This window comes from Procambarus clarkii, chromosome 70 (genome assembly GCF_040958095.1).
Source record: "Procambarus clarkii isolate CNS0578487 chromosome 70, FALCON_Pclarkii_2.0, whole genome shotgun sequence".
NCBI classification, from domain to species: Eukaryota; Metazoa; Arthropoda; class Malacostraca; order Decapoda; family Cambaridae; genus Procambarus; species Procambarus clarkii.
Window position 1 is genome coordinate 23,535,836 of NC_091219.1, and position 20,707 is coordinate 23,556,542.

Genomic DNA, 20,707 nt, shown 5'->3' on the forward strand with positions numbered 1-20,707 from the left:
TAGTGTTTCCAGCAGAGTACAATATCCCACCCCAGGTGCTGCGTAACACGTGCCACCTGTTCTCTAGACGCGCCACAACCTGCAAAATAACGGATACTAAAACGCGCGAACCCAAACCACCCACCTAACCTAACCAACCTACGTATAGAAAACGTGGATGTCTGTGAGCAGCTGCTTTTTATAGTACCCCGTATTTCGTACGTTGAGTGCCATGGCGGAGATAATGCTGCTCATTATGGTGTGAGGTTGGGGGTATTACTGAGACTCCTCCCTGGTGAATACTAGTGGACACTTCATCCAGCTGTCCTGGGGGGTGTTGTCCTGGGGGGTGTTGTCCTGGTGGGTGTTGTCCTGGGGGGTGTTGTCCTGGGGGGTGTTGTCCTGGTGGGTGTTGTCCTGGGGGGTGTTGTCCTGGGGGGTGTTGTCCTGGGGGGTGTTGTCCTGAGGGGGGTGTTCTGGGGGAGTTGTCCTGAGGGGGGGGTGTTCTGGGGAGTTGTCTTGGGGGAGTTGTCCTGGGGGTGTTGTCCTGGGGGTGTTGTCCTGGGGGAGTTGTCCTGGGGGGTGTTGTCCTGGGGGGTGTTGTCCTGGGGGAGTTGTCCTGGGGGGTGTTGTCCTGGTGGGTGTTGTCCTGGGGGGTGTTGTCCTGAGGGGGGTGTTCTGGGGGAGTTGTCCTGAGGGGGGGGGTGTTCTGGGGGAGTTGTCCTGGGGGAGTTGTCCTGGGGGGTGTTGTCCTGGGGGGTGTTGTCCTGGGGGAGTTGTCCTCGGGGTGTTGTCCTGGGGGGTGTTGTCCTGGGGGTGTTGTCCTGGGGGGTGTTGTCCTGAGGGGGGTGTTCTGGGGGGGTTGTCCTGGGGGAGTTGTCCTGGGGGGTGTTGTCCTGGGGGGTGTTGTCCTGAGGGGGTGTTCTGGGGGAGTTGTCCTGAGGGGGGGTGTTCTGGGGGAGTTGTCCTGGGGGAGTTGTCCTGGTGGGTGTTGTCCTGGGGGGTGTTGTCCTGGGGGTGTTGTCCTGGGGGGTGTTGTCCTGGGGGGTGTTGTCCTGGTGGGTGTTGTCCTGGGGGGTGTTGTCCTGAGGGGGGTGTTCTGGGGGAGTTGTCCTGAGGGGGGGTGTTCTGGGGGAGTTATCCTGGGGGAGTTGTCCTGGGGGGTGTTGTCCTGGGGGAGTTGTCCTCGGGGTGTTGTCCTGGGGGGGTGTTGTCCTGGGGGTGTTGTCCTGGGGGTGTTGTCCTGGGGGTGTTGTCCTGGGGGGTGTTGTCCTGAGGGGGGTGTTCTGGGGGAGTTGTCCTGGGTGAGTTGTCCTGGGGGTGTTGTCCTGGGGGGTGTTGTCCTGGGGGAGTTGTCCTCGGGGTGTTGTCCTGGGGGGTGTTGTCCTGGGGGGTGTTGTCCTGGGGGTGTTGTCCTGGGGGGGGTGTTCTGGGGGAGTTGTCCTGGGGGGTGTTGTCCTGGGGGGTGTTGTCCTGAGGGGGGTGTTCTGGGGGAGTTGTCCTGGGGGAGTTGTCCTGGGGGGTGTTGTCCTGGGGGGTGATGTCCTGGGGATGTTGTCCTGGGGGGTGTTGTCCTGGGGGTGTTGTCCTGGGGGGTGTTGTCCTGGGGGTGTTGTCCTCGGGGTGTTGTCCTGGGGGGTGTTGTCCTGGGGGGTGTTGTCCTGGGGGTGTTGTCCTGGGGGTGTTATCCTGAGGGGGGTGTTCTGGGGGAGTTGTCCTGGGGGAGTTGTCCTGGGGGGTGTTGTCCTGGGGGAGTTGTCCTCGGGGTGTTGTCCTGGGGGGTGTTGTCCTGGGGGGTGTCGTCTTGGGGGGTGTTGTCCTGGGGGTGTTGTCCTCGGGGTGTTGTCCTGGGGGTGTTGTCCTCGGGGTGTTGTCCTGAAGGGTGTAGTCCTGGGTGTCCTGGGTGGTGTTGTCCTGGGGGGTGTTGTCCTGGGAGGTGTTGTCCTGGGGGGTGTTGTCCTGGAGGGTGTTGTCCTCGGGGTGTTGTCCTGGGGGGTGTTGTCCTGGGGGGTGTTGTCCTCGGGGTGTTGTCCTGGGGGGTGTTGTCCTGGGGGTGTTGTCCTCGGGGTGTTGTCCTGGGGGGTGTTGTCCTGGGTGGTGTAGTCCTGGGTGTTGTCCTGGGGGAGTTGTCCTCGGGGTGTTGTCCTGGGGGGTGTTGTCCTGGGGGTTTTGTCCTGGGGGTGTTGTCCTGGGGGAGTTGTCCTGGGGGGTGTTGTCCTGGGGGGTGTTGTCCTGGGGGAGTTGTCCTACAGTGGGGGGATGGTCCGGGGGAGCCGGCCATTGGCAGCCACAGTCTGTGTGGTGGGTCTAGTCCTGGTAGGTTGGTGGTGTGGTGGGTCTAGCCCTGGTAGGTTGGTGGTGTGGTGGGTCTAGTCCTGGTAGGTTGGTGGTGTGGTGGGTCTAGTCCTGGTAGGTTGGTGGTGTGGTGGGTCTAGCCCTGGTAGGTTGGTGGTGTGGTGGGTCTAGTCCTGGTAGGTTGGTGGTGTGGTGGGTCTAGTCCTGGTAGGTTGGTGGTGTGGTGGGTCTAGTCCTGGTAGGTTGGTGGTGTGGTGGGTCTAGTCCTGGTAGGTTGGTGGTGTGGTGGGTCTAGTCCTGGTAGATTGGTGGTGTGGTGGGTCTAGTCCTGGTAGGTTGGTGGTGTTGATGGGTCTAGTCCTGGTAGGTTGGTGGTGTGGTGGGTCTAGTCCTGGTAGGTTGGTGGTGTGGTGGGTCTAGTCCTGGTAGGTTGGTGGTGTGGTGGGTCTAGTCCTGGTAGGTTCATGGTACATACTGTGACGTTAATATGAAAGAATAGAGCAGTGGCTATTCTGGCTGGCGTTAAGCCAATCACATAAAATTAAAAAAAATGTAAAATAAAGTAAATAAGACTGCTTCTGACCTCTTTACGGTGTGAGAGCCGCGGGTAAATTCCCCAAGAATGAAAACCTTTATATATTTAATACAAAAAATTACTTTAATAACAAATAAAAGAAACCCCCTTATCCACTTGGCAATACACAATATAAAATGCAAAAGAAATATAAACATATGACAGTTACCTTAAGGGCAAAGAGAGGTGCAACACATTACAATATACAAAAAGCTGTACGCATCTACTGTTTCCTGGGAAGGCTACAGTAGATGTTCCTGCTGAGAGCACTAAGAGTATTCTGAGGACTGGCCGCCGGTGAGCTGCTTATATATGTGGGCCAGGCCAAGTGTAGATGGCGCTGATGTGCGAGTAACTATCGCCGGCAGTCTCAAACAAGCAGTTAAGGGCTGGTCGACCAGCGAGTGGCGCTGGGCCCCAGGCAACAGGTGTCCAGGTGTCTCGGGTACTTGAGGGTGGAGGGGGGGGGGTGATGTCTTGTCTAGACGCAGGCGTCTGACCACGTATTGTTGTTGTTGTTGTTGTTGATATTGATTTCTTATACTGCAGTATGCAGATATGTTGTCGAATAGGTCGTAAAGGAATATGCAGGATCCCCTTGCTTAAGCAGGAGAGTACCGTAATAATACTGTCCCACGACATTATGTACCAGCAACACTGCCACTCAACTCAACTATAAGAATGACAAGGAACACCAAGACGGGGTAGTCGCCAAAACTTAAAAAAACTATCATGAGCAAGATATACATTTCAGCAGATCCTGAGCTGCAACATGTCCACCACAATCACCACCACCACCACAATCACCACCATCACCACCACCCCATCACCACCACCACCACCTCATCATGGACAACATAAACAGGGTTAATAACCAGAACAATGACAACAAGAGGGGTGGTTACTGGGGGTGCCAGCCCGGTATTGAGAAAGTCATCATGGTGCCAGGACCAGCTGAAGGGGTGTGGGGGGGCGCGGAGGAGAGAGAGAGAGAGAGAGAGAGAGAGAGAGAGAGAGAGAGAGAGAGAGAGAGAGAGAGAGAGAGAGAGAGAGAGAGAGAGAGAGAGAGAGAGAGAGAGAGAGAGAGCGGGAGAGCGGGAGGGGAAATAAGGGAGTACAAGATAAAAGATTAGAGAGTGAGGAGAAGAATAGGAAGTAGAGGGATGAACGGGAATGGAGTAATAGAAGCCGAGGAAACTTGATAAACGCCACCAACGGTTACGTGAGCAACCAAACTGTGGTTCATACGTCAAACTGTGTGCAACGGAGCCCAAAAGTTTGGTGGACCAGACTGTCCCGCGGACATAGAATAATAAGGAAAAGGTAACGAAAAGAAGATGAGTTGAGAAACGTGATGAAGAAAAGTAGAAAATGGTGTTTAGCAAGGTAATCCTCTAGCTCCTCTTCTTTTCTGCTTAGTCTTAAAAGAAATCACTGAAATCCTGTCCAGCAAGTTCAACATCTGGTTTTTGGATGATGGCACTATAGCTGGCACCCTGGACCACCTCTTGGAAGACACCAGGAAAATAAAGGAGCAAGAAGTAAGCCTGGGTCTCGTCCTGAACCCTTCCAAGTGTGAAGTAGTCTCCTCCAACCCAGACATCGAAGCTGGAATAAGGTCTGCCTTGCCCGGGGCCCATGTCATTAGGGCTGCGAACAGTACTCTCCTTGGTTTTTCAAAGTTCTCAAACTTTTTCAGTTTTCAAAAAAGTTTTTCCCTGAATGCTCTGTGTTCCCTTCTCTGAGGCTGTGGGTCCCTATTTTTGCACCAGAGGTGGTACCCCCCTACATATATATATATATATATATATATATATATATATATATATATATATATATATATATATATATATATATATATATATATATATATATATATATGTTCCTAGAAGCCAGAACGCAGTACTCGGCCTACTATGCAAGGCCCGATTTCCCTAATAAGCCAAGTTTTCCTGAATTTATATATTTTTCTCTTATGAACTGATAAAGCTATCCATTTCATTATGTATGAGTTAATTTTTTCATATTTGAGTTAAAACTAACGTAGATATATGACCGAACCTAACCAACCTAACCTAACCTAAACTAACACAACTAAGTCAATAATTTATGTTCTTAATATAAAATAATAATAATAATTCAAATAAACTAATTGGAAACAATTTATTGAAAATAAAGAAAATCACTCGGCCTATTAGGCAAATCGGGCCTTGCATAGTAGGCCAAGAAGGTATATATATATATATATATATATATATATATATATATATATATATATATATATATATATATATATATATATATATATATATATATATATATATATATATGTCGTACCTAATAGCCAGAACGCACTTCTCAGCCTACTATTCAAGGCCCGATTTGCCTAATAAGCCAAGTTTTCATGAATTAATGTTTTTTCGTCGACCTAACCTACCTAACCTAACCTAACCTAGCTTTTTTTGGCTACCTAACCTAACCTTACCTATAAATATAGGTTAGGTTAGGTTAGGTAGGGTTGGTTAGGTTCGGTCATATATCTACGTTAATTTTAACTCCAATAAAAAAAATTGACCTCATACATAGAGAAAAGGGTTGCTTTATTATTTCATAAGAAAAAAATTATAGTAAATATATTATTTCAGGAAAACTTGGCTTATTAGGTAAATCGGGCCTTGAATAGTAGGCTGAGAAGTGAGTTCTGGCTATTAGGTACGACATATATATATATATATATATATATATATATATATATATATATATATATATATATATATATATATATATATATATATATATATATATATATATATATATATATATATATATATATATACATTTATGTCTCTCCTACTCTGACAGGATAAGATAGCTGATATAGAATCATTAACTGTACGCCCCTGTTCACCCAGCAGTAAATGGGTGCCTGGTAGTTAAACGATTTGGCGGATCATATTCCAGAAAAATTTTAAATAATTAATTAATTAAATAAATTATTAACCTGCCCGAAACACTGTGCGTGCTAGTGGCTTTACAAGAATGTAAGAACTCTTGTCTATGTAAATAAAAAAGTAGAATGGGTGGAATGGAATAAGAGGTACGATAATGTGACCACCACACACACACATGTTCCCGTCACGCAGACACGAAAATTTCGACTCTCTTCCCACCCAAACTAAACACAATTATGGAACGCATTTTGGCAACAGACTGACCACCAAAATATACCAAGAGTTCAACAGTTCACAATCATGTAAATGTATCGTTAACAGCACACAATTTCGTTGAGTGAAAGTATAGCGCCGCCACGTTGCTTCAGATAACTATAGAGAACTGTACAGGTCCAGCCTGTACACCTCACCATAGCCCGTGCTACTTGGAACTTTTTGTTCCAAGTAGCGAATCTTTAACAACAACAACATTGTACACCTCACACTATACTGCAACTGATCAACGGTAACAAAGTAATAGTAATAATAAAATAATGATAAAAAATAATAATAAATACTACTACTACTACTAATTATTATTATTATAGAATAAAAATAATTCTTCTATTAGCCTAAAAACATAATAAAACAATGATGATAAAGCTACAAACACAGTTGTCGACTCCAAGTTGTCTTCCCCACAACAAAATACTTGGTGGAAAACGTAATACCGCGCTCTCCATTTTACCCAATTAAATTAAATGAAAACGGAGTTTTTGTCAGGAATTAATTAATACAGCTTTCTATTCGTTTAATTGGGGAAAATTTGTGTTTATTCATGTTAAAATTTGTTTTGGACATGAAAGAGATCCATTAGTGTTTACGTTGACCAGTGTTGGACTGTTTGTTGCTATTCTCTGGTTAATTGTGAATAACGGCGTTGTTGTCTTATAAATAATATGATCAATCTTCGTTACTTATATGGTGCTTGTTTGTAGCTAATTAAGTTACATTATGTTAATTACGTTGTTAAGGTTATATTGTCGGTTTATATATAAAGACATTATTATGTAGTAAATTACATTCTAATTCTCATTTATCTTATCCTATTTTCTAATAAACATGCCAGGAGGGTAATTGTTTAATTATGTAAAGGAATAATTTTTGGTCCCAAAACTAGCTGCGGGTTTGAAGAGTGGCGAGGACAGGCTGTGGGGGGGGGGGGCGAGGGGGTGTGGCACTACCATCCCGGGACCTCCCCACAACCACCACACAACCATGCAACCAGCTTGCAACCTGTAATGGTGTGCAAGTGGTGTGCCCAACTTCCTCACCTCTCACGTTCCTACAACTCTCCCTCATCTCTCACGCTCCTACAACTCTCCCTCATCTCTCACGCTCGTAGAAATCTCCCTCATCTCTCACGCTCCTAGAACAGTCTTCAGATCTTGGCGTCACGGGCCGAGGAGAATCACGTCAACACAAAAGAGAGAGAGAGAGAGAGAGAGAGAGAGAGAGAGAGAGAGAGAGAGAGAGAGAGAGAGAGAGAGAGAGAGAGAGAGAGAGAGAGAGAGAGAGAGAGAGGAAAAGGAAGAGATGTGGAGGGAGAAGAGAAGAAAGTGGGGAGGGGGGAGAGAAGAAGAAAGTGGGGAGGGGGGGGAAAGAAGTGGGTAGAGGGGGAGAGAGAGAGAGAGAGCCGGGCACCGCCGGGTACCCCATCTAGTAATGTATATCTATATTTGTAAAATATAATGTCTATCTGTGCCAATTAGGAGGGGGGGGACCAGCCTCGCCCAACTACGCCAGACGACACATGGCCTAATGTGTCAGGTCAGTTGGGCTCGGCCTCCTTTAACAAATATCGCCACCCACAGCTCCTCCCTAACATTTTCATGGTCTGACATCGGCAATGTGTTTTCTGTTGGGTTTTAGTAGCTTTATTAGGGATTTGTAATATTACCTTTTCTGAGGAGAGCAGAGAGGGACAGTGGGAGAGGATGACAGAGGGACAGTGGGAGAGGATGACAGGGGGGGAGGATGACAGGGGGACAGTGGGAGAGGATGACAGGGGGACAGGGGGACAGTGGGAGAGGATGACAGGGGGACAGTGGGAGAGGATGACAGGGGGAGACAGTGGGAGAGGATGACAGTGGGACAGTGGGAGAGGATGACAGGGGGAGACAGTGGGAGAGGATGACAGTGGGAGAGGATGACAGTGGGAGAGGATGACAGGGGGAGACAGTGGGAGAGGATGACAGTGGGACAGTGGGAGAGGATGACAGGGGGAGACAGTGGGAGAGGATGACAGTGGGAGAGGATGACAGTGGGAGAGGATGACAGTGGGAGAGGATGACAGGGGGAGACAGTGGGAGAGGATGACAGTGGGACAGTGGGAGAGGATGACAGGGGGAGACAGTGGGAGAGGATGACAGTGGGAGAGGATGACAGTGGGAGAGGATGACAGGGGGAGACAGTGGGAGAGGATGACAGTGGGACAGTGGGAGAGGATGACAGTGGGAGAGGATGACAGGGGAATGTTGGGGAGTAGAGGTATGTTGAGAGGAGAGAAGGGATTGTTGTCATGACCCACAAATATTTCTGACTCCCTTTCCTCACTACGAACAATAAACAGTTTGCAATCAAGTGATAACGTGCTTGTCTTGGAAGCTAGACGTAGATATATAAGAATACTTAGCAAGAGGGTAAATATAAAAATGTTGTGGATTCCTTCTCACATTGGCATGCAGGAACATGACAAAGTTGACGCCCTTGCTAAGGCTGCAGTAAATAAAGACAGTATTGAACGGAATCTTGAGTTATCAAATAGGTCCCTTAAAAGTGTCATTAGACGAGAACTCCTGGATGGATCTGAAGAAAGTAGAACAGTGCAAACTGGAACTAGCAGGTCCATTGTTCATCACAATGAAATGTGTGAAGTAAAACATGTGTATGGGGCAAGTAACAAAGTCAGTAGACTAACAGATGTTGTCACAGCTCGTATAAGACTTGGCTACAAGTATCTCTGGCAGTTGGACTTGTATAGGGATCTAGATGAAGTAAAGTGTAAAGTGTGTGGACAAAGACAGGGACACACACTCGAACACTATATCTTGGATTGTAGTAAAATTGAGCCATTTAGAGATAAATCTAAGCTCGCTGTGTATGATATGGCAACCTACCTTATTACCATGGATAAATTACCTGAAATCCTTGCACTGTATCCATATTTCGCTTCCAGTAGATAAACGACATATGAGATTAGATTAAGAAATGATTAAGATTAAGATTAAGAAATGAGATTAAGAAATAAGTAGTGTATTGTGAAGACTAATAATAAACAGCTCCCCAATGACTCTGTAATATCTCCATTGGTCAAACTATTATGTATTAGCGATAAGACCTACCATTAATGTATAATGACTTACTGTAAATATATAGCTCTTGAAATAGCACATTCTCTGTAACTAGCTGACATTGTAACTATAAGGTGTGACGGATAGATGAAATTGTTTATGTGATAATCTAAGATGAGGTCTGATAAAGACTTTTTGTGCCCTCTGTAGTGCTTTTTGCGCTACGGCTCACAGGATGAGTATGGGGTGCACAATAAACTAGCCGCCTCCGACGGCAACAATAACAAAAAAAAATTATGGCTCCTGGTATAGACCTTTCCCCCATTCAATCACTGGCATTCTTGGCCTCAGGTAAATCACACTTTAAAAGTCTAGGGATTGAGTGAAAGTCTAAGAAAAGCCACCAGTTTGCTGGGGTGAACTTAATCTTCCTGACACAGAAGATGAATCATTTATCTATATAAATAAAAATGGAAATGTTCGTTTGTTCAAAATCGCTAATCTCCAAAAGTTCTTCACCGATTGCTTTGAAATTTTCACACAATGTTCCATTCGCATCCCGCCAGGTTTTTATATACATATTATATTGATGTCACGTCTGTGACGGAAGAAAACATGCTTTTTTAAACTGTGTTTTTCATGTATTTTTCACGTGAGAGAAATCTTCGAAACCTCTTTACCGATTGCTCTGAAATTTTGACACGTCGTTGCATTCGAATAGGCGCGTGTTTCTATATACCTACTATATACATGCCTTACTTGTGACCGGAGAAAATATGCTTTTTTTTTAAACATCGCCATCTGTTGGATGTAAGACACGCTGTAATCTCACAAAGTTCTTCACCGATTGCTTTGAAATTCTGACTCAACATTCCATTCGAACATGCGCGTCTTTTTATATACCTACTATATAGATGAACCCCCCCCCCCCTGTGACAGGTTAAAACATGCGTTTTTGAAAAACAGCGCCATCTGTTGCACATAATAGCAACATGCACGCTATACTAAATATGTCACGAATTCCATTTCAAAGTTTCCGATTGCACTGATGAATTTTATTTTCATAGATTTCGATTTATTTTAATTTTGATTTAATTATTTTGTATGCCATTGCGTTGGAATTGAGCTGTGTTTTTACCATACCATTCATTTCGTGAGTATAGTTGGTTTTCTATTTTTTTATTTCGTTTTTTTAAATGTTTTTCTTATATTTCAATGATGGGAACATCAGATCATTTAATGTTCCCAATGTTCTGATGGGAACATCAGATCATTTAATGTTCCCAATGTTCTGATGGGAACATCAGATCATTTGGGAATGCATCACACGAGGAGTCAGGGGAGGGGGTAATGGTGGGGAGGACGAGGGGACGGGGGAGAGGGAGGTGGTGGGGAGGACAAGGGGACGGGGGAATTGCTGGGAGGATTAGGGGATAGGGAAGTGAGGAATGGTTGAGAGGACGAGGGGACGGGGGAGGTGGGAATGGTGGGGAGGACTGGGAAACAGGGAAAGGTTGCTGAGCCACAGCAATGCGTGGCCGGGTACAGCTAGTACTAATAATATACATACAATAATAAACATGGACACCCCTGCCCTGGCACCAACACACGAACACACACATACAGAAACGGGCTGGCCAGCCAACGCTCGTCAAACAAGCACTTGAACAACTCGACAACAACATAATGAAATGTGAAGTATAAACATAATACAAATGAACATAAAACATACACATGCATAGACATAAATATAGACAACTGCAGCTGTATAATATTATAGAAAACTTGCGTACAACTTAATAGGTATGGCAGAGCGTTTCTAGTCAGAACTTGTTACGCTGCGTCGTAACAGGGATGTTAAGAGGTATTTGGAGAGGAAGAGAGGTACTGATCAGCGAAATCGTGGCATTGCTCCACGATGGCGCGACATTGTTCAATGTAAACGCCATACTATTCAACGGCAACCTTGCAACTAGGGGAAAAAACTTTTTTTCCCCCCGTTACTAAAGAACAATGGCCCTTTGTTCGCCACTCTGAATATTTTTGGAATCAGGACAGATAGACAAGCAGGCGAACAATCTCTTAATTGTTCTGCTGTATCCGCTGTTAATGTCGTGTCATGATACATATCCTAACAATGTGCATACATGTGACGCTCTTAACTTTGTAACACACACACACACACACACACACACACACATACATACAGGGGCCTCGTAGCCTGGTGGATAGCGCGCAGCTCTCAGCTCGTAATTCTGTGGCGCGGGTTCGATTCCCGCACGAGGCAGAAACAAATGGGCAAAGTTTCTTTCACCCTGAATACCCCTGTTACCTAGCAGTAAATAGGTACCTGGGAGTTAGTCAGCTGTCACGGGCTGCTTCCTGGGTGTGTGTGTGTGTGTGTATGTGTTTGGGTGGTGTGGGAAAAAAAAGTAGTTAGTAAACAGCTGATTGACAGTTGAGAGGCGGGCCGAAAGAGCAAAGCTCAACCCCCGCAAACACAACTAGGTCAACTAGGTGTACACACACACACACATAGGGGTCTGGTAGCTGAGTGGACAGTGTACAGGACTTATAATCCTGTGGCCCGGGTTCGATTCCCGGCGCCGGCAGAGACAAATGGGCAGAGTTTCATTCATCCTGATGCCCCTGTTACCTAGCAGTAAATAGGTACCTGGGGAGTTAGACAGCTGTTACGGGCTACTTCCCGTGTGTGTGTGTGTAAAAAAATAGTTAGTAACAGTTGACTGATTGACAGTTGAGAGGCGGGTCGAAAGAGCAGAGCTCAACCCCCGCAAGCACCACTAGGTGAATACGCACAAAAGCAATATCTTAATTCCAGTCTTCACCCACACTAAATTTTGCTGGAGTTTACGAGATACTGTAACTTCTGTGTTATGAGAAAATAAATATGTGGGAGTGCGTGTTCAAGAGTAAACTCTCACACTGCTGTGTTATGAACACCTTAATATTGACGCAAGTTATCTCAAACTTTATCCAACTTGTTTTTGTCACTCCACAAATATTTAATTTTTTACTGTGATCAAATATTTTAATACGTCGTCTCAACCTCTCTAATATAAATTAGCGAAGTTCATGTTAAACTTTTGGTAAACGCCTTACATCAATATGTCGGGTAATGGTGACATTTTACCTTAACAATATGTAGGGTAATGGTGACATTTTACCTTAACAATATGTTGGGTAATGGTGACATTTTACCTTAACAATATGTAGGGTAATGCTGACATTTTACCTTAACAATATGTAGGGTAATGGTGACATTTTACCTTAACAATATGTAGGGTAATGCTGACATTTTACCTTAACAATATGTAGGGTAATGGTGACATTTTACCTTAACAACATTGCATATAATATACAAAGCCGTACTATTTATATCAAATTAATAGCCCCAACAATACAGGTCACAAGGGTCACCACTGAAATAAATAGACCAGTTTACAGATGAGGTGTATGGTTACTAAGAGTCGTCTCACATGCAGGTTAAGAGTTGTTGTTGTTTTAGATACAGCTACCCAGACCAAACTGTCCATGTAGCCCGTGACGGGGCTCACTGTAGCCCGTGCTGAGGTGAGGCTAGAGGCACCTGGCAGGTCACATGTAGTCAAGTGGTTGGTCAGTTTAGTCAGGTGGACATGTCACGTGTTACGCAGAGACACCACTGTAACATACTGATATATCAATGTGAAGATCCACAGGAGCCGTGATGAGGATTCGAACCTATGTGCTTGGGTATTCCCAGACACACGCTCTAGACGACTAGGGTCACCACATGGTCATAATAACTGCAACCTGGGGATCTGCTGTACCCACCAGGATTCCAGAGTCTTCCAATGACTTCCACTGACGCCGAATCAGGATTTCACATATTGGGACTTCTCTGGAAAGTATTTTTGAAAGCCTCAACCAATGCCAGGCTCAGTGCACCAATTGAATTTTTGGTGGAGTACAGACAGAATGTGACCACCCGACTTTCTAGCTTGATATTTAAGTTTGAGATAGATCGGCCTTATTCTGTGTTGCGTTATATCAATTTAGGTCTTTTTGGAGGTAATGAAAACAAAATCAACATGAGGCTACTCACGAGACCAAATGTTTCAAATTGTTGTGTTGGTTATGCCTTATGTCACAAATGGGGGAAACAACGGACATCAAGCTCAGGGAACAGACATGAGTGGGGCATCCAGCTGAGAGATCAGTCTTAGATGGAAAATCAAGCTATTGTAGTAGACATGGGTGAGGGATCAAACAGCGAGCAGCCACGGGTGGGGCACCAAGCTGTGAGAGCAGCCATAGGTAGGTGCATTACTCGGTCCAACCAACTGATTCAGACATACCGCACTAGCCCTCCCTTACTCCCAACCATCCAACAGAAAAGCATATTGCCCATCAGGAACCACAGCGGCTAGGAAGTCTCAACTCTCAGATTACAGGACATGGGTGAATGCATGTTCTCAGTGCTAGGTAAACATGCAGGTGAAAAACCACGAGTCTAATAAGTTTTGACCTCACTCTTAACCTTAGACCAGTAGATGAGATTAATGTTCAGCGCCAGATTTAGAGTTGGTGAGGCCCTAGGCTATATAAAACTTGGAGGCCCCTCGTTAAAAAGTTACACCACAAGGTCTCATTAAGGGTGGGCCAAAACATGACTCTGAGTCGCCACAAAAAAAAATTAGAACATATATATATATATATATATATATATATATATATATATATATATATATATATATATATATATATATATATATATATAATATATATAATAATATATAATATATATATATATATATATATATATATATATATATATATATATATATATATATATATATATATATATATATATATATATTTTTTTTTAAGGGAAGGGAGTACCACCTCTGGCTGGAAGAAGGGGACCCATAGCCTCGGAGGAAACCACACATAACGCATTGGAGGGAATGTAGGTCCCCTCCAATACAGTTTGTGTGCTTTTCTCCTACCACCCCCTTCCTTTTTTTTAATATATATATATATATATATATATATATATATATATATATATATATATATATATATATATATATATATATTGTTACGATATATCGTATCGTGTTATTTCATCGCATAAAGGCACGATTATTTAAGTCATACGTTCATTATTACAGGAAGAACGAGGTTAACAACCATGGAGGTCGTTAACGGTCAGCACGGTATGGCTCGTCCGGTGGCGGGAATTTGTTAGCCAATCAGAACCGCCGGGCGAGGTAACGTGTGCTGGCCGGAGCATGTGGAGAGACAGACATCTACTTCCCTCCATTGAGTCAACAGGCTGTCGTCGCGTTTGGATGTGTGACCAACGGACCCAACTGTTAGTGTGCTCCACCCTCATGAAGGAAGAGGACCTTGAGGCATGGTCGACGTTCTTGAAAGTTATGGAAGATAACAGCTTTGAGATTTAGAGGTCGGCGTGGAGGTAACGCGCTGATTTTCCGAATAGTGGTCCAAAATTACGGACAAGTGAATTTATAAGTGGAAAGAACAATCGAATAAGAGACGTGGTCGCAGCGTCTCTCTCTCTCTCTCTCTCTCTCTCTCTCTCATATATATATATATATATATGGGCACATATATAAGCAAGTAGATGGGGTCGCCATGGGTTCTCCCCTAGGTGTCCTGTTTGCAAACTTATACATGGGTACCATCGAGCAAAAAGTCTTAGTCGAAATGAACTTGAAACCGGCCATATACTGCAGGTATGTTGACGACATTTTTACACAGGTACCTGATGTCAGACATCTGCAGGAGCTGGAGGAGGCATTTGAGCAGAGTTCCGTGCTGCGTTTCACTTACGAGATGGAAAAGGATGGGAAGCTGCCCTTTCTAGATGTAACAGTCATGGAAAAGAGCGGAGGTTTCCACACTGCAGTCTACACTAGGGAAACGAACATAGGAATGTGCCTAACTGCCAACAGCGACTGCCCAGACAGGTACAAGGAGTGTTGTTAACGCTTATGTCGACCGTGCTCTCGGCCACAGCTCAGAATGGAAGCAAGTCGATGAAGAACTCTGTAGGGTAAGGCAGGTCCTAGTCAACAACGGCTTCTCCAATGGTTTCGTCGAAGACATCATAAGAAGGAAAGTGAAACGCCATGCAACCTCAGAAGAGACAACTAACACAACACCTATACCCCCTATTAGACTATTTTACAGGAACTGCTTTTCCACAGCTCATAAAACGGAGGAAAGGGTCCTGAAAGATATTGTTAATAGAAACGTTATCCCTAAAGACAAAAATCAGAGGATACAACTGACGATTTACTATAAAACCAGAAAAACGGCCAGCCTACTCATGAGAAACTCTCCAGACACAAAGCAGAACGCTTTAAAAGAGACCAACGTCGTCTATGCCTTCAAATGCCCTCTTGGGGACTGTAAGCTCCAAAAAACCCAGTATATAGGCAAGACAACAACATCTCTTTCTAGGCGTTTAACGATGCATAAGCAACAGGGCTCCATTAAGGAACATATAATCTCTTCCCACAACCAAACCATCGCCAGAGAAATCCTAGTAAACAACACAGAAATCATCGATAGATACAGCGATAGCAGGCGGCTTGACGTCTGCGAGGCTCTACACATCAAGAAGTCAACACCAGCAATCAACAGCCAATTAATGCACAACTATATTCTACCCACCTCAAGACTCCGCTCCAATATAGAAGCATCAAGAAATATGGACCAATAGGCTTTCTACAAATCACTTCCATTCAATACCCATTGTTTCGTGCTGTCTTGTGTTTAGGAATTTAATACCCTATTAATACCACCTCATCCACTTCACTCAAATGTAGATATAAACAAATCGAAGATGTGCAAGTTCTATTCAGTTGTGTATGTGTAAGCTAAAGTCTTTGAAAATGTAATAAGTTTTACGAAACGCGCTCAAGTGTCGCGTCAGACTAGAAATAAAAATGAATTTTGGAGAATTGATTTTTGAATTACCACCAACAGTGAAAAGAAACGTACGAAAGATCGAGAAAATTCGTGTTAGAATTATTAATCTTACTTTTTCGGTCATATTTAATAATATATGTCTACAGGAAAGACTGCTACCAAAATATACTAATATATATATATATATATATATATATATATATATATATATATATATATATATATATTTGGCCTGTTATGTTGGACATTGTCTTCTGTGTTGGCATCGTTATGTTCTGGTCTTACCAATAACAGTGCAGGGACCCTATAATAGAGTAAGGTTGCTATTATAAGCCATACTTTTTTTTTTTTTAGTAAGGTTGCCATTATAAGCCACTCCCAAACCACTTGGGCTGGACGGTAGAGCGACGGTCTCGCTTCATGGAGGTCGGCGTTCAATCCCCGACCGTCCAAGTGATTGGGCACCATTCCTCCCCCCCCCCCCCCCCCGTCCCCTCTCAAATCCTCAATCTGACTCCTTCCCAGTGCTATATAGTCGTAATGGCTTGGTGCTTTCCCCAGATAATTCCTACCTATTATATATGTAGTGGGATAATGATTATACTGCTCAGGAAACTACCTTACATCGCAGTGCAAACCGTCCATGCCTTCTCTGTGAGAGCTTAACTCGGGACAACCGTGTTGTTAGGGCAGTATGCCACCAAATTCACCAACTGCCTATAATCAGAAAGCTTAGAGGGATATTAAATGTTACATACCCAAATCGGGAATGTCAAAATCTTCCTTTAAAGTTCATTGACATTAAAGTATAAATCTATAACAAGATAGTTGCGGTAATTAGCTAGTGAAATAACAAAAACAACAAACAACTTTCCAATTACTGACAGTGCCTACCTGGTGAGTGTTGATTTAGAGAAGCAATGGCGACCTGTCCACGGGACGCCGTGCCCCACCGGTGAGGTGGTCACTCCCCACTCTCACCTCACCCTGTGGCCTTCCTTCCCGCTTAACCTGCCTCAACAACTCCTGCTTCTCTCACACGGGTTGATGGTGGGTTCTTGTTACCTTTATGCAGAGCTCATTATCGAAAACAGCGTGTTTTTGTGCTCTATGTTGTCAGACTGTCATCGTTGACGTATTGACCGGCGTCGCTGCGGGCATGATACAAAGCAAGGGAAACATGCCTAATTAAAGCCACTATGAATGTGGTCTGAATAATTTATCACCACACCAAATATAAGCCATAATGACAACAAAACACTGAGACTATTATTCTTAGTTGTTAGAAAGATAAAAGTTAGAATATATGACAATTTAAGATAAATAATTGTTTATTCAATTTTATCTAAAACACGTACGTAAAATACGTAAGCACAAAAGTATGAGGACGGGCTGAATTATTAATATTCATTTCTCAACAAAAAATTTAACAAAACTATGTGACTGTACTCTTGACCACAAAATATGACTGAAGTCTTTGTGGTCGCCTCGCCAGAACACAAAAAATGTTTCATCCGGTGAGGTCAGATTATTGATGTTGGACACAGTCATTCTTGCTAGATATTCTGCTAAATTAGGCAAAGATATTTTAGGCTTTATCAAACTTTATATTTTGTGACTAGATTAGGCTAGGATGAGCAGATAATGAGTTAGGTTACTTCAAGCTAGTTGTGCTCAGCTGGAACAGACTAGGCTTTGTTGTGCTTAATCATATTCAGTTCAATAGCTTAAATCAGATTTAGATAGGTTAAATCAGTTTGGGTTGTATTAGAATAAATCGGAACATCTTAACTGTGTTGTCTTAGATCATATTCGGATGGATTGGGCTATATTAGGCTAGTATGTGTTGGACTAAAACAGGCTAGGTTGCAGTATATTAGATTATCTTGGGTTATATCAGATCGCATATCAGATCGTGTTGGAGTTCGTCCTTCCAGTAAATCCATTACTGTGAGAAATCGCACTCCCTTTCAAACCACTTAGATAGTTATCTAGAAATCTGTGATGGTCTGAAAGCATATTACGGTCTCGGTAATAATTTACTAAAATACCTTTCATAGGATGAAAGGTATGAATGAAATGAGTGTAATAATGGGATGAAAGAAATTTCATTATTATTCCTTATTATTACTTTTACCTTCTTTTCTTACCTGCTCCTCACCTCACTCTTTCCTTATTTATTACCCATTTCTTCCCCTCTCTTCAGTTAGGTTATATAGACTACGTCTAGGTTACAGATGCGAGTTACGGGCTATTCATGCCCGTGCCACCTCTTGGGTGGCTTAATCTTTATCAATCAATCAATACAGATGCAACTGGGAGATTGGTGAACCACGACAGAGAGAGTGCATCTTCTGCCAAACTGTCACAGAAAGCCATTACTTCACTATCTTCTGGAATGTGAAGCAACCAACGACTTTAGAAGAGCTTTAAGAGTTCCTGAATCTTGCAGTGGCCACCCTGAAGCCATCAACACAGCCACTCTGGTCAACAAAGGTGTCCAGCAGCTGGACACCTTCATAAAGACTGTGAAGCAGTATCTTCCCCCGCGATAACAGCTTGATGATTAAATGCAACCTCAGAATACTGAAAAAAAATTGTACCACTTTCATGCCCCGTGCCACCTCTTGGGTGGCTTAATCTTTATCAATCAATCAATCTTGGGCACAATTTACGGGCTATTCATGCCCGTGCCACCTCTTGGGTGGCTTAATCTTTATCAATCAATCAATCTTGGGCACAATTTACGGGCTATTCATACCCGTGCCACCTCTTGGGTGGCTTAATCTTTATCAATCAATCAATCTTGGGCACAATTTACGGGCTATTCATGCCCGTGCCACCTCTTGGGTGGCTTAATCTTTATCAATCAATCCCTCTCTTCCCCAGCCCCTCTCCTGTGCCAGGCAAGTCCACTACTGGCTCACCATATCCCGTGCTACTTGGAACTTTTTGTTCCAAGTAGCGAATCTTAAACAACAACAACATTCCCCTCTCTTGGTCAGGCCAAGAGACACTTCAAGAGGCTACACGACCAAAGACAACATTCACTCCAAACATCTACTACCCACGGGCTACTCATTTACGGACTATTCATGCTCGTGCCACCTCTTGAATGGCTTAATCTTCATCAATCAATCAATCGGGCTACTCGTGCCCCATGCCACCTCTTGTGGTGGCTTAATCCTCACCAGTCAACCCTCTCTTGTGGATTGCTTAATCTTATCAATCAATCAATCCTTCTCTCCCTCACATACGACTTGATAATGGTCCAAGACGGACCGAAACTTCGTCGTTTCTCCTTCTGATGTGTGGTTTGATCAACAAATTATGTTACCATTATTCTATAGCTTAATAAGGATCTGCCCGAAACGCTGTGCGTGTTAGTGACTTTGCAAGAATGTTAAGACTCTAACCATAATATATGTAATTTCCTAACCCAATGTACCTTCTTGAATATAAATAAATAAATAAATAAATAAATATACAGCCCATGTATGGTGCCCATGTCTTAAGAAGCACATCAACACGCTGGAAAAGGCGCAAAGACATGCAACTATATATGGCTTCCGGAACTGAAATTTCGGGCTATTCATGCCCATGCCACCATTTGGGTGGCTTAATTAATCTTCATCGATCAATCACTCGAAAGACAATTAACAGCTACGATCGAGGAGAGGTATTGACTATGCCAAAACTAGAAGACAGAAGAAAAAGAAGCGGTATGATCACTACGTATAAAATATAGCAACAGGAATCGACAAAATAGATAAAGAAATTGAAGATCAATTAAGCGGTAATAGATTTAAGCTAACTATACAAAGCTGCAGAAAAAATGTTTGAAAATTCAGTTTCGCAAACAGTGGTAAACGGTAAGAATAAGTTAATTAAGTGAGGTGGTGAAGGAGGCCAAAATTATCAGTGGTTTCAAAGTGTTATTTGATAAAGAGTACTGGGAAGACGGGACACCACGAGCGTAAGTCTTGTCTAGTAACTACACACGAGCCCGCGCGCGCTCTCTCTCACGTACGCACCACGGCGCAATTATCTTGACATTTCACTGGACGCAGCTAAACAAAGATAAAAAAAAGTATTCCTATAAATGCTTTATTATGGTGGCTTAACACTACGTGTCTTACGCTGATTCGGGGAATGTATACAGAATGACGTGTTTGTGCGTTATTGCCTGCTGGAGGCTACAGGGCGCTTTAAACTATATCTTGTCAATTCCATATTTAGAAATGTTTATATTTAGTTCAACTATTCTTACAGTGCGGACCCATTATAACTTTCGAGATTATTGTCTATGAATAAAAAGTACTTATAAGGCTTCCCCTACAGTGCACTATTTGTATAGTGTCAGTCACAATGTAGACGAGAGGCTAACTACAACGAATAACGTCAATCATTAATCACATCACGGAATATTTTATTTTATGAGAAACTTTGCAGCAGCTATAAAGAAAAAATGCCTCAGTAGGCATAAACTATGCCTCAGCGCTCGGCCACAGAGATATGCAGTCGCTTTAAAGAAAACTCCTGTTGCATGAGTCTAGCCCCATATGGGAAGTCAGTGCTCAAAATACGTAAACATTTAAAGGGACGAGATG

The 20,707-nt window shown here is 43.6% G+C and overlaps 1 long non-coding RNA gene across 1 annotated transcript in view; it reads right to left on the minus strand.

Annotated features, from left to right (window-relative positions):
• LOC138356065 (uncharacterized) overlaps positions 1-17,236 on the minus strand; it is a 280,831-nt gene extending 263,595 nt beyond the window's left edge. The window contains exon 1 of the long non-coding RNA XR_011224160.1: positions 16,992-17,236. This is a non-coding gene — a long non-coding RNA (uncharacterized lncRNA). The remainder of the gene's footprint in view (positions 1-16,991) is intronic.
• Positions 17,237-20,707: the final 3,471 nt, after the last annotated feature.